Below are 14658 nucleotides of genomic sequence, written 5' to 3'. Positions count from 1 at the left end.
CCTTCTGAGGTATTCCCAGAGCGCTATGACATGGGGCTCTTCAAAAAAGGTGCAAAAAGAGCTCTCCTTCAAAGCCGGCGATGCATTGGCGACTCCTCTGGTGTTGCAAATGTCCATAGGCGACGTTGACTACTTTCCATCAGGTAGCACGTCTGCTTTATCGTCAGGTTCAAATATAAAAAAAAAAAAAAAAAAAAGCAGAGTAGAGGGTCTAGAGTAGGTACTCAAGTGTGTACAAATGTAATGTTGTACCTAGTATTCTAGAGAATAGCTCTATTACATTTGTGTCTATCTGTTTGGTTGTACGTTTGTCAATTCCTTTTGAAATTAAGGGTACTTTTCTGTCGCATTTGTTTATATGTTATGATAGCCTATTTTGTTTTGAGGATAACACATTTGAAAAGAAGGTAAATATGCCCCCGTTCATGAATAATTTTTCGCTAACCCATTGTATCTTTTATACACATTTGTAGTCAACGTTCTGTCTCGTTTTTCAGTCGTAGATGTGTAAAACATTTATGTGTTACCCCGAAGGCCAAAGCAGTAATGCACATAAGTATGTCTACTACTAAAATGTGTAGATATATAGCGATACGGATCTAGGGATGCGACCTAACCCTGTTCCGTTGGGATAGAGCACGCGCCTCGCATTTAATGTATTCAAGCTATTCCTCTGATGTCGCCCGGCCCGACGTCTAGGGCTCACATTAAATTTGTGCCCTTCAGAATTTCCTCCCTTTTTTGTCTGGTATCTCGACAAGTTGCTGTTTAGAAACTGGTTTACTGTTTGGACGCAAGGATAAAATTATATTTATGTTATTCTATTCTATTCTATTATATGTATAATAATAAAATAAGACTGTAGATTATTAAATAAATAGAATGTTGTTTACTATTTTATTATTAGATCGGTTCATATTATTACTTCTATTGAGTCTTAAGACAAGTAAACTTTTAAGGTTGTAATAAATGTTAGATGTATTTTTCCTACCCTTATAAGAATTGCAGTCTTTATTGGACATTTTTATACCTTACGCAATCAGAATTTTAGATTTTATATCTTCTTTTTCAAAGTTCTGTGTTATTTATTTAATATTTTTTAATGTTTATTTGGGCATATGGTCACAATACAAGTTTTTACCATACATTGAGCGTTATAATATATTTAAAATACTGTGTGTATGAACAACAGGAATCTATAGGTACAATAAATAAAATAAAAAAAATGTCTCAAAAAGATATTGTTTGATACGGTTGCAACCATTGTTATTTGTCTGATCAGTAACCCAACAACATCACAATCTTTTGAACCCTTTGTGGTTCCACTCCGGCGGCACCACCGCCACACCTATTTCTACCTAATAACAGCAGTGTTAGGCGCTGCTGTGTTTCGGTTTGAAGGGTGTGGTAAGGGAGACAGACTTTTTCCGAGGCGTTCGTTCAAGCTTAGTCCTCAAGGGTAGCGGCGCCGACCCCAGGTGGGAATATCTAATCTATCTGGGGTTGATTACAGATGTCCATGGGTGGCAGTAGCCACTTACCATCAGGTGGATTGTATGCTCGTCTGCTACAAAAATCATATTATAAAAAAAAAAAAAAAACAAAAGCAGTTTCACCAAAACAAAAACTTTACTAGCGATATCGGTTTTTCCTAAGATTTCCTTCCTTATCCTTATCTCTCCAAGACGCGAATCCATCACGCGAACCATATCACGTCTAATCGATTACACGTCCTAACAGAAAACGGGGGATATTAATCAACCACCGATTGATTGCGAACTTCGGATACGCGGCAGCCGACGGGTTACGTCACTATGATTAATCGAATAACCAACCTTCTGTCAGTTGTTCAATATCTATTGAGTTTCTTCTCTGTTTGTTATGACTGTCACTTGTCTTTACTTTCTTAATTAAATTTGTCTTTTAAAACCAAATTAAAAACAGTTAATCTCTGATTAAAATATTAATGTGTAATCGCATTATCGGAAACTTACTTATGTTTAGTTCGTTCTCAATTTATTTTGTAAATTAAGATTTATATTTTCTTATTTCTTTTGTTGCTACATAATTAACGGTTTAAATATTCATGGTAAGAATGGAACTGTTGTAGGAATCGGTAATCGATTCATTTCGAACTTAATTTCTTCGGTGGCAGACGGATAGCGTTGTGTCACTGTAATTAATTGTTTTACCAGGGAATTGCTCCAATATCCCTTGACGGCGAACTAGCCTTCGAATTACTATTCCAAGGACTAGAAGTAAAGGTAGTTACTGTTCCAATTACCCGTTGGGTTACAGTTAGCACTTTGCTAATATTACCTACGTATCTTTAGTTGTCCATATGTGTTTTAACCAAAATTCATCGACAATGATATTAAGATAATTTGATGTTGAAATTAAAAATTGTCGTGGTTATCCACGATTATGATTTGATGATTGATTTTCATTTTGAAAAGAACATGAAAAAAAATAAAGGTAGAATAAATATTTTGGGCATGTCGAGTAATGAACGAAAATCATAAAGGATATCTTTATGAGTTCTGGTGTAACGGTCTTATGGTCGCTTAGTTACATATGAGGATAAGAGCATGAAGAGGCGCAGGTATCTCTATTGGAATTATTAGTTTCGTTTAAGCATCCTCGTTTTTCCTGAAGGAGTTTCGAGTTACTATTATATGTACATTACAAAACTTTATGGACATAATAAATGTTAATGCTTGTATAAGTTGCCTTTCTAGGTAGAATAGGAAATGGTAATTATATGTGGCTTCGCCGAAAACATTTGTGTGTTTTGTTTTGGTAGCAAAGTTTACATTCGTTACTTATAGGTTAACGTAGAGTACATTAGCTCATGTCAGGCATTCTATTTTAGTTCTTAAGAGTGATCTATGATCTCCCTTTATTAAGACCACGCTTCGTCGGCGTTTTGTTTTTTTACAAATTGCTGAAATTCGTTCATTTTGAAGTACAGTTTTCTTTATAATCTCAGCAGTAACTTGGCAAGGCTTGGACACATTGTTTTTTTCTAAATCTTTCTCTTCCCCATCTATTGGCATGTTGCCAGCTTATAGACAAAGTAGTAAGTTTCGAAGTAATTTATTTAGTTTTTGTACATTTGAGAGTGAAATCACATGACTAAAGTTGCACAAACTTCGCGTTGTTGTTAACTCTAAATGTTTACAACACATGGTGGCAAGTCGATATCCGAAAGTGATAACAATTAATATTAATTATTTAATTCTGTAATTAACGATCGTCTTTTCGTTTCTACTATATTACCAACACGCACGGGTCAACTCCGTAACTTTGGCAAATCCCTCCTGTTTAGAGTAGGCTGATGTCCAGGGGTGTTCAGTGGAACAATCCAGTGGAGCGCTAAATGGACAAATAATTTTGTAAATTTTGCGCCCTAAACTCAGTCAAAAATATAGGAAGTCGGCAGCTGGAAAGCTTCTTGGCTTACGAGCTTCGTAGCTTGGAAGCGTGTCCGATGCGCTTCAGATAAACCGAATTGCAGACCGAACTTAGTGCATTTCTTTCTTTCCAGTCATTAGCTATTCGAGCCGTGGATTTTTTGCACGAAATCCAACCTTATCTGGAGCTTTTTGTACAAAAGCTCTGACTTTTTCACTATCAAAGGATTTGCTTCACATTCGTTGATGCAATTAATTCTAAGTCATGTGTGAGGAAACGAATTACAATTTGTTTTTGTTTCATTGTTGATTTTTCTTTTCTTTTATCTTTTCTTTCATCTCTTTCATTCTCACTGTATTATGTATTTTCACAACATAAGTATATTCATATCCCGTCTTCTCTTTCCCATAGACATAATAATAATAAACTAATCATTGCTGTTTGCGGAACAATAACTATGTGGATGTTTTGCTGCCGCATACTACGAGTATGTAACTAAATAGTTTCTGCTTTTCAGTTAGCAATTACACATGCAATCCAGCTGAAGTTATGTGGGAAGTTTAAACCAATATCAATGAAGATAATCAATTTTGAGCTTAAGTTCATAAAGTTGTATCTCTAAGGTAAATGTAATGCAGGAATATTGTTATTGTGGTGGAGAAATAGATGATGATGCTGCCACTGTGAAAATACTATTTAAATGTCGTCAAGATCTTTTAGGTATTCAGGTTTCCATACGATGTTTTCCGTCACCATTAAAGCAATTGATAAATTATTTGTAATACTCTTGAAAGATCAGAGGTGGAGAGGTGGCCTGGGAGTTGAAACACGCATTCCTCGATTGAGAAGCTAAATTTTAACCAACCAGTAGGCTATCATTGCTTAAATGTACTCCGGTCTTATTATTGTTATTAACATCACATCAAAGATAGGAGGATTAACATTTCATAATTTTGTTGCAATTATTTGTTACATACGTATTCGTATTAATTAGGTGCATTACTGTGTTAATTAATTACATGTAAGCACCTCGAAGGACAAGGTCTAATCCGATCGCGATTAATTCAGCGGGTGTGAGCAGTTTCGTCGGTCCGCGAGGTCGTGAACCGATGCATTAATAACTTCGTCGTACTCGACGTGAACACATTCGCGCTGTCGTCACTACGGAATTCGTCGGTTTGCATTCCGTTCTACGTAGGGTTGTCAATTATTGAGTTTTTCTCTGGCCTTCCTTTAACTAAACGCACTCTTTGTTGGTAGCTTAGTCCATCACTCGTATTAGCTCTAATTCTTGACATTATTTAAGTTCTTATAGGTTTCGAGACTGGTGTCTATGAGCGGCTATGATTTGTAATAAAATCGGTAGAAAACATACTTTTAAAAGTTTCTGACTGTTTTACGTTTTTAAGTTTGCAAATCTGTTGCCTTCAAATATCTGTCTAATTGCAAACGCTAATGGTAACCCTAATTATATGTAAACAATGAAGAATAATGCAATGAAAGTGAATAATGTAGACATCACGAAGCTAAGAACCGCTGCATAAATAAAATCCTCGCTGTCACAAACATTCGCCATGTCACCGCCACGAAGCAACTGTCGCGCTGCATTTCATTCAACTTTGATCTGTTTTGATTAACAAAACAGTCCACATTATTTAAAAGTTTCACGATATCTGGTGTCGTGATACTTGCCTCTTGAATGAAAGCAATGGAATAAATAATGGAAGGTGGTCGAGTCTCAAGCAATAGTTCATGTATTGGATTTACTGTGGAAATTTGTTTTCGTGTCAAAGAATCGTATTGTGACAAAATATCTTCGATAAGTTTGATGCTCAAAAAATGGTAGACAATTGATTCGGTTACGGTTGGACCCCCTTATAAATTCTGAGAGGCCTGGAAACTATTATGTTGCAAAGGGAATTATTCGATTAGTATTCGTAAGAAGTTTGGAATCATCTTGACGCGATCAGCACACCAAGAAAATCTTCAAGAACACAATTGCTGACAAGTAATCAGTTACTGTTTGCGAATTGTTTTCTACACTGGAGTTTAGAGCGGTTGGGCTGTGACCGCGTGGCTACGACTTTCTGCAATTATACCCAGATAACGATTTACAAAGGACGGATCTGTTTGTCGATTTTAAACGTTCGCTGCCCTCTTTGTATTTATATTTGACGTGAATGAACGGTCGCCTGCGGTGGGTTGATATTTGTCTGACTTGTCATATTGTGACGCATCCGATACGTCCGTTCCGATTCGGAAGTAGAAAGATACACTGTAACTGACATCCCCTGACTGAGTGTCCCCGTTGGTATAAACGAAAAACATTTCATTGTGTCACAACCATATCGGATTCAAACATTAGGTAAAGTGACTTTTATATTATCAAAACAGGCCACCACAACACATCTTTCATGAACTTATTATTTTCTGGCTGTTGGGCACGGTTCTCCCCTCAGACTAAGAGGGGTTAGGTCATACTCCACCGCGCTAGCAAAGTGTGAATTGGTAGCCTCCTTACACCTACATTAAAACATGTTTCGCTTTTGAGAATTTCTGCAATTAAATGTCGTTATACTAAATATATAAATCCGCTACCGTTCTCAGGCATAACGACACGACACGTCAGACAAATAGGTATAAATCCGCCTTAATTTTTGCAGATAATTAAACACGGTTGTGCGGTTTCCGCCGGCGTCCAACGCCTGTGCGCTGCGCAGAACAAATTAGACCAATTTATATTTTCAAATTGTCGGTTCTGTATAAATTTCGCGCAGAAATATTGAATTTCATATATGTGTTTTTATTCATCTGTACTAAGTTAAGGTTTAAGTGAAGTTGCAACTGTTTTAATAGGTTTGTTATTTCTGCAACGAGCTTTTCCATGAAGTTGGACACTCGAACTCTAAGCGTTCTTTAATTGTGTAAGCTCATTACGGTAAAGTATTTTTTTTTTAATTATCTTTGTTTGAAAATAAATTTTGATGTTATTTACATTTGAATTGGGTTTCTGTTTTTTGTAATGCGTGGTTCTAATTAACTGATATTCTGAGAAAAACTGCAAAAACTATATTATTACTATTTTCTAAACCATTTTCACCGTAATCGAGATTTTGTTAGCATTTTTTCGACTGAATGTACCAACAAAAAATAGTCACGAACACGAAAGCCAAAAAAAGTGTTTTTATTTTCCGCCCGTGCTCTTATCACGTCGGCTTTGGATTTCGGTTTACATCTGCGGCGTTACGTAATGCGCACGTTGGAGCCCGGCGGGGGCGGGACCGCGGGCGAAAAGTAGTTCATTAGAAAATTGCGCGGGGGCCCATTTCCTACTGTATGTCGGACGTATGATTCCGGCGTAGGGCTTCATTGATAAGAAAATGAGAGTGAATGACGTTATTTGTATCAACTTGACGCGGATGACGTGATACGTTGTAGTGACAGTTGTGACTACGTCTAAGGGTCTGCCTGTCGGGAAGAAGAATGAGAGTCAATGACGTCATTCATGACAAGCCGTCATGAATGATACGACGATGCCAATTATTACCAATATACATTACTTTTATGCGTAAAGTTGTAAGTTGTAAAGTTGTAGGGATTATGCCCTAATTAATAGTTTAAAGATTCGAGGATTTACTTGTATTCGACACGATCAAGTTTTCAACAATATGTTATATATTAATTCCTTACAATTGATTTTATGTAAGAAAATTCGTTCTCTGGCATTTGTATTAATTCACATGTAACATGTGTTAGATTTCAAGACATCATTTTAAGACGTGTTAAGCGTCATTGATCGTTCAAGCATCGAGCAAGATTGAGCAAAACTTTCAATGCTTGATTATCGGAGGCGAAGTTTTCACTGTTTTCCACTCGAACAGCCGCTACTCGCTATTCATCAACCACCGACCTCCGCTCGCTTTCATGCTACTCGACGTTTTGAGCCGGTTTCTTTTAATATTCAAAAAATTATGCCGCTGCTGGATTAAATTAAGTGGGTATGAATGGAAACATATTGGGCCTCGTTTCCGTTTTTATATCCATTTTCCTCCAAAAATATCTATCTATTGATATAATATAATTATTGCTCAATCCATAAAAATAAATAAAATCTAGTATTTGTCACTACCTCCGGCCGCTTTTACGTCTTTTCGACGTTTTGCACCAAAATGTTTTAATATTCATAAAATTAGACCGCGGCTGCATTAAATTAAGTGGGTAGCAATCAACTCACGCAAACACACTAGTTCTCGTTTCGTTTTTATATTTACTTTCCTCCAAAAATATAATTTATCTATTTATATATACTTTAATCCCTATCTATAAATAACATAGAAGATCTTTTAAAAGAACATACATTTTCTAGTGTTACATTTTTTCGAAGACAACACGTAGAATTTTTGTATTTTTAGTTTTTGCTTCTTTTTCGAATGAGCTTATTTCTCTAGCTATTAAATTGATTTGTATAGATTTTACGAAAAAATAGAGAACACTAAAGGATGCAACGCCTGCTTCTGACCTCGAAAGTATCTAGGGACGGAGGGAGCGTATAAATTGACGGGGGCTGGGAGGGGGTTTCCTAATAAATCTAACCCGACCTCCTCAGTCCTCAGACTTCAAAGGCATTTCAACATTTCTCTTCGTGCGAATTCAATAGTTTCACCGATTTTTCAATTGGATCCGACGTGAGCAAATTTCACTATTAAAATTGCCTTTTCAAAAATATTAAAAATGAATTATTGAATTATCACTTGTATAAACGGCAAAGTGAGGAACACCTGAGAGTTATTTAATAAAACATATTTTAAGTATGTGTGAAGTCCACCAATCCACATTTGGATTTATTGATTATGGATGGACCACATTGGATTATGACCTAAATCACTCTCCATTAAGACGAAATCCGTATTCAGCATCGGTCGACGACGTTTTCAAAAACATATGTACCGGTAAAGTTTGTATGTAGCTTGAAACGTTCGCGACATTAACCCATTTTCGGTTCAGTGAAACTGGATTTTCATTGACGCGTTTTAATGAATAAAGTTTAATGAGGCTGCGATTAAAATAGTAAATAATAAAATGAAAATGAAAAGGTTCATACGATATTAATATAATGTGGTAAACTTTTATCGTATTTCGAATGTAGAAATTAAGTGTTAATGCATACCGCTTTTGGGATTATGATAAAATCAAATTCTCATATTATACTGGGATTTCATTTAGGTCTACATGCCCCGAAACCAACTATTACTTTTAATTCTAATGGAGTTATCGTATTTATAGGCATAAAAAACGTTAAAAGTTTTCAATTTTACGTTGTTGAAGTCAGGTTCCTTGAATTCTCAGGAATCCAAAGGACGCGAATATTCACATTATCGCAGTTTCGCCGTATCGCAGATCACAGAAGACACAGTATACGTAATACTATGTATTTTTATTATTACCACAAAGCATGTTGTGTTACTGATAACCTAAATGAATCGAAGAAAAAATATCAGTCTGTCTTAAGGCACATTTCCCGTCGCGCATGTTTACGCCCCCACAGGCGTCCCACCCGTACATTTGAATGAATTCGCTGCAATCTCTTCGAAACCCTTGTGCGTGTGTGTATGAAACGATAGGATTCAAGCGACACGCATGCGTGTGGGACGCGCGTGCATTGGCCTACACGCGTGACAGGAGAAAATGCCCTTTTAGTATTTTGTCCGTGGGTGCTAATTTTACGTGTGTGTTAAATTATTCTTTGATATAATTGTAATTAATACAATAAATACATATTATGAATACTTATTTCTAGTATAAAATAAATCGCAAATAAGAAATCGTAAGAAAGTTTAGTTTAATTGTTACGAAATTACTAATAGATTCATATTAACAGTTAGTTTTTTAGTCAAAAGACAAATTAAGGAAATGAAAAGTAAAGTTAGAAATACTGGCGGTAGCTACGTTTTTTTTCTTCAGTTTCTTATAACCGTGGAAATTTCTTCTCGTTTTTATTCATTTGGATAACGTTAGAAATTAAAAGGAAATTACTCGGAAATTGTTTCCTCAGTAGTTATTTAAACGATATTTTGAGATCTTTGAAGACTTCTGTGCTTAAAAATTAAACGTTTCTCCTAATTTGAACGGCGATACGAGAACGTATATTCACGTATATTTATTTGTCGTCGCAACTCATTACTGTCCCACTGTTGGATATGGATTTCTTCTCAGAGTGTTTATTGATGAGATTATGGCCCAAACCTCTCAAGGTCTCAGAGGTTTGGGCTCTAATCTACTGCGCTGGCTAAATGCGGATATTTATTTGACTTCAATCGATTTTTTAAAGAGTTTTTAGGCGTGTAGTTATTCTTACGCTGTTTTTCTTCGCCGTTATAAGCAAGTTATATAATTGATTACTAATACGCACCTAACATTTAAAATAAGTTATACTTGCTCGACATTCGGACCTCGGACTTATCTGTTGGAAGGTTAAGAAACGCACCACTAAGCTATCACTACTCTACTTACGTGTAGGATGTAAAAATCCGTTTGTAATGTAAATTATTTTTGGTCCCGAGTCGAGCCATCCATACGTTTTCCTGTTCATTGAGCCGCGGCTTTCGGCACAATCTGTCACTGTCGTCCTTTATCTAGTGGCGACGCCGACTAAGGAATGGCCATTTGTGGACCTGCGCTCTCGCGGTTTCCACTGTTTTCATTTAACGATGGTACTGTTGTAACTAGTGAACTTATATCGTAAGCTTTATTGTAATGATTCATTGACAGCAGTAATAGCTTAGTGGTTGAAACTGGTTTGAACGTTAATCATGAGGTCTGATGTTCGATTCCTAGGCATATCCATACAGGTACGTGTGCGAATTGTGTAACATTGGCGAATTGTAAGCAATAACTGTTAGCGTCCGGTCACAATTATCTAAAATGTTTGACAATCGTTCAACTCCCGGATAATATTAAAATCACTTCATATTTGTCTTGGTCGGTAACCCGTAAGATTAAATTAACTAAGTATTTCATGACCTGTGTGCTATGAATACACACAAATTTAAGTAGATAAACACCCCAGTTAAAACCTAAATGTATATATGTCTGTCTAAAGATTGAACCCGGAATGCTCTACGTGTCCCACTAATATTGTGACCACAACGATACTACGTAATAATAAACATAACCTTCGTTTACTGATTTAATATATGTTGGTGTATCCAAAGTTGTCGAAGTTAAAATTCTTAACATATTCTAATCGATACTATCAAAGGTCACCTGGAATTTTTCCGAATACCTAACCATGCCGAGCAAAGTAATCTGGGAACTTTCCGTTCGCCAATGATCGCATTCTTCGACGTACCGGGATGACGTTGACATGTTCACTGGATCATGCATCCAGGTCGATATCGAATATGGATCGAATGGCGGGAAAAATCTTAACAAAAATACAACAGACTTCGAGATATTTTGTAAAGTTAAAGATGTTTTTATGGAATGTTGTTGAAATAGCTTCTCACGCAAACTTATATATTCTATCTTTTCTTTCAAAATCTTATTTTATGCCCTGTTTAGTGAATGAATCTATTAAAAATAATTTTTAACGAATATTTTTTCTTTCAAGTCCGTTATTTAATACTCAATGTATCCAAATTTTGCCAAGGTCGAAATTTGACTAAGATTAGCTGGAAGCTTCATTAGGCAAATATTGATTAGATTGATTAATAAAGAAATAAGACACTTAAGTAATGTATGTAACTGAAGGATAAGTTCGTCTTATACTCTTCAAATTTGGTGAATACTTTACTATTACATATTGCTTTTACAAGACAGAAATTGACGTAGCGGTGATAAATCCAAAAATATTATCTTACTATATCTAATTATAATAGTAACTAATAAGAATATATGAGTATTGATACTCAAATATGTTTCGTTTTCCTTTTACGCGTAATTTATCAATTATCCGCTCCGATTCGATCAAACGATTCGTGAAAATCTGTGACCGTCGATAATATTTTCGCAACCATTTACCTACATGTCGGCGTTACGTTTTGAATATTCAAATAGTTTTCATGTCCCATGTGTATACATGCGTGCTATGTAAATATGGCGGGTGTTCTAGCTCCAACCGGTCGGTGGTGTCGATGATCCATCAATGTCACCTTCGCGCTTCGGACAGTGAGACATCGCGGTCGAAGCCGGAACGCCGTGGCGTAAGGTGCACGTAAGACATTGCCACATTTCATACGCGTTTGTTGTCAATGTACCTACTTATTAGGCCCCGTTCGCAGCTGCCGTCTGCTGAAGTTAATCATATCGGACATAGGCTGTTGCAGACAGTCATACTTATGAACCCCGACGCAAAGAGAGTGATGAAGAAAATTGCCACATTTACTTATTACGCTTCGTTTATATTTGAAGTTAAACGTGTCATTCATTGGCCGTTGCTGATTTTGCTGTTGCATATTTTTCACCCCCGACATAAAAGTGAGGTGTTTTAAGTTTGACGTATGTATGATATGTGTATCAGACCGTGGCATCGTACCTATCGGTGGGTGGAACGATTCGATTTTTTTTCTATTCTATACAATATTTTGGCCAGCACGACCCGTGTCTGCGCGGTTGTGTTACAGTAGATATAATGACGTCAACACATAATGTATAGGAGAATACTATCGTCTGCCACGGCGCGCATCTGACACGTTCTATGTCTGGGTTCATTTACATGTACAGTAGCCATAGTAAAGAACGCTTTACTATGCTGTAGCGAATAAAATCACATTTTTTGTCTCGTCACTTTTATTATTCTCTTTGATTGTACGTATTCTACGTATTTGTTATAAGGTCATGTTTTGATAATACGAGTATTATCAGTGAAAATGCATTCAATTCTATTTTTAGCAGTTCTCAAGAACAAAAGGCTATATTAATAAGAACCAAAACGAGACATTGTTTAGTTTAAATTACATTCCTATTAAAATACAGTATTTTTCTATCACATTTCTCTATTCAACTCGAGAAGTTTTCATAACTTTAGAGTTTTCAGCTCCGGAGTATAACGGTTATTCTTTGGAGAAATTTATTTGAGTCTGGCTTTCAGTAGGTCCACTTATGTTTTTAAACAATTCTGCTGGTTCCTTACGATAATAATATTTTGAGTTTGTTACGTAAGTAAGTAAGTAATAATTTTCTTTGTAAAATATTTGTAAACAAAACGACTTTGTCTAATTGTCTAAACAACATTTTATACAACGAGGTCGATTGTAACATTTATAACAATAAAAAGTATAACGAAAAGTATTATTGTTTTTCGTTAATAAAAGATCAGGTAGTACATATTATACCTTACTACAGTACAATTTATGTGCATATAATTTAATAGTTACAATCGTATAATATTTCAAACCCACATTTCTTATCGACCTTCAGCGAATACTTCATCTTGAACACCCTAATTTCTTTGTAAGTTAGCAATTTATGTGCTCTACATAGTTTTAAATATGTACTTAATTAACTTGGGTATAAGTAATTAACCGTTCGAAGAAATACGTCAACGATGTCTTACTGATACTATTTCTCGATCAAAGTGTTCCATACATAAACTATCGAAAGAGAACTAAGTCGTATTATTAGAAACGGAAACCGAAGCGTGCGACGTACTAATGATTTATCGGTCATGAGCGGAGATGGCCGATAGTGACGTTAATGCCGATAGTGCCGATAGTGGGTCGTTCTCTCGTTAATCAGCACACAGATAAGCCGCGTTTTATTTTATGGGCCTCGGGATCGAATGTCTCTGTTGATTTGAGTGCGTAGCGTCTGCGATATAATCTAGTATAGTACTATCTTTTAAGATTATATGAGTTTTATAAAATCATGTATTCTACCTGATGGTAAGTGGCCACTGTTGCCCATGGACATCTGTAACCAACTCCAAAGAGAACAAGGGTTCTACCTGAAGCTGTTAAGTAATATAATAATGATAATCTAATGCGAATTGTCTGTTAGCTCGCTTCTCTCTTCAACATGGGTAGACTTGAACTTACAGCACCATGCTGTTTTGAATATATTTTTTTAAATCTTTATTTGGAAACATATTCCAAATAATACGGTAACATTTTACAATTTTATTGATTTTTGCGTAATCGCATCTGTTATAACAGAAATTCGTTCGGTGAACCGCATTCAATGTGGGACAACGAGTGAGTAAGGTAGGGACGCGTTAACGAGTCAAACGGTCTTTTCAAATGCGTTCAAACTGATGCACGCCGCCCTGCGTGCACAGCTGTGTTACATCCGTTGTGTGAAATTGTATTTAATAGCTTTACATAAGCAATTCTTGTGTATGTACGAGTAGGAATTATGTTGCTGGTTTATCAGAAACGGTTCCATAATTCCCTATGTTTTTGGATATATATTTTTAAAGTCTTTTGGTTTTAAAATTCTGTAAAGGCGTTCTAAAGTAATTTCCTCGCTAGTAATTAAATAGTACATTACAATATGAGGACGAAAAATTTTTTTCTGACAAGTGTGAGTTTGCAGGCCGAGCCGCAGGCGAGGACTGCAATCACACGAGTCAGAAAAACATTTTTCGTCCGCGTGTTGTATAAAATTTTATATTACGGGGTCGGAAATGGGGGTTTTGCGCACGCGAAGCGTGCGTAAAACGTCAATTTACGCACGCCGTGATATAAAATATTTTAGAAACAGTACCTTATAGAAACAGCGTGATTGTTATAGAATGATATTGATATTAATTGTATGTATATATTGTATATATAGAGTGTATCTACAATGTCATAATGTAACTACGCGTTATCATGAATATTTAATTTAGTTACATAATATGTCCAATATAAGTATATTAATGGTTAATCTATTAAATCACGCTAACTAATACCATAAAGTGGACGTTGATGATGCCTATGCGTGAGGATCCGTTAGTCACTGTGATTATGATGACGAATGTTATTTCTAATGCGTTCGAAGCGTGCCCGTCGCTTCGGGCGCACAGCTGTGTTGCATCCGTTCTATGATGTGTGGTAAAAAAAACACTTGATTTGATTTGATTTGATTTTGTGTGTGATTTTATACGCTATTTATACGCCGATGTAGAGATACGAGCATATTTTCTTAAGTAGAATCTTTCCTGATTCGATTGTGTTCGCACAACACTAATTATACTTGTTCTTGTATTAGTGTGTCTTCTACTTTTATCGCTACGAGTTTTTGATGTTATGATGGTAGATATTTGAT

The 14658-nt window shown here is 35.9% G+C and overlaps 1 protein-coding gene across 1 annotated transcript in view; it reads left to right on the top strand.

The window, feature by feature from the left end:
• Positions 1–14658, top strand: part of nmo (serine/threonine-protein kinase nemo) — a 211565-nt gene that overhangs the window by 152097 nt on the left and 44810 nt on the right.

This window comes from Epargyreus clarus, unplaced genomic scaffold, assembly GCF_041222505.1.
Source record: "Epargyreus clarus isolate Ecla_fem2 unplaced genomic scaffold, WU_Ecla_fem_2.2 ptg000026l, whole genome shotgun sequence".
In the NCBI taxonomy this organism is placed as follows: Eukaryota; Metazoa; Arthropoda; class Insecta; order Lepidoptera; family Hesperiidae; genus Epargyreus; species Epargyreus clarus.
Note: the sequence above shows the minus strand (reverse complement) of the source record. Positions and strands in the feature narration are given on the sequence as shown.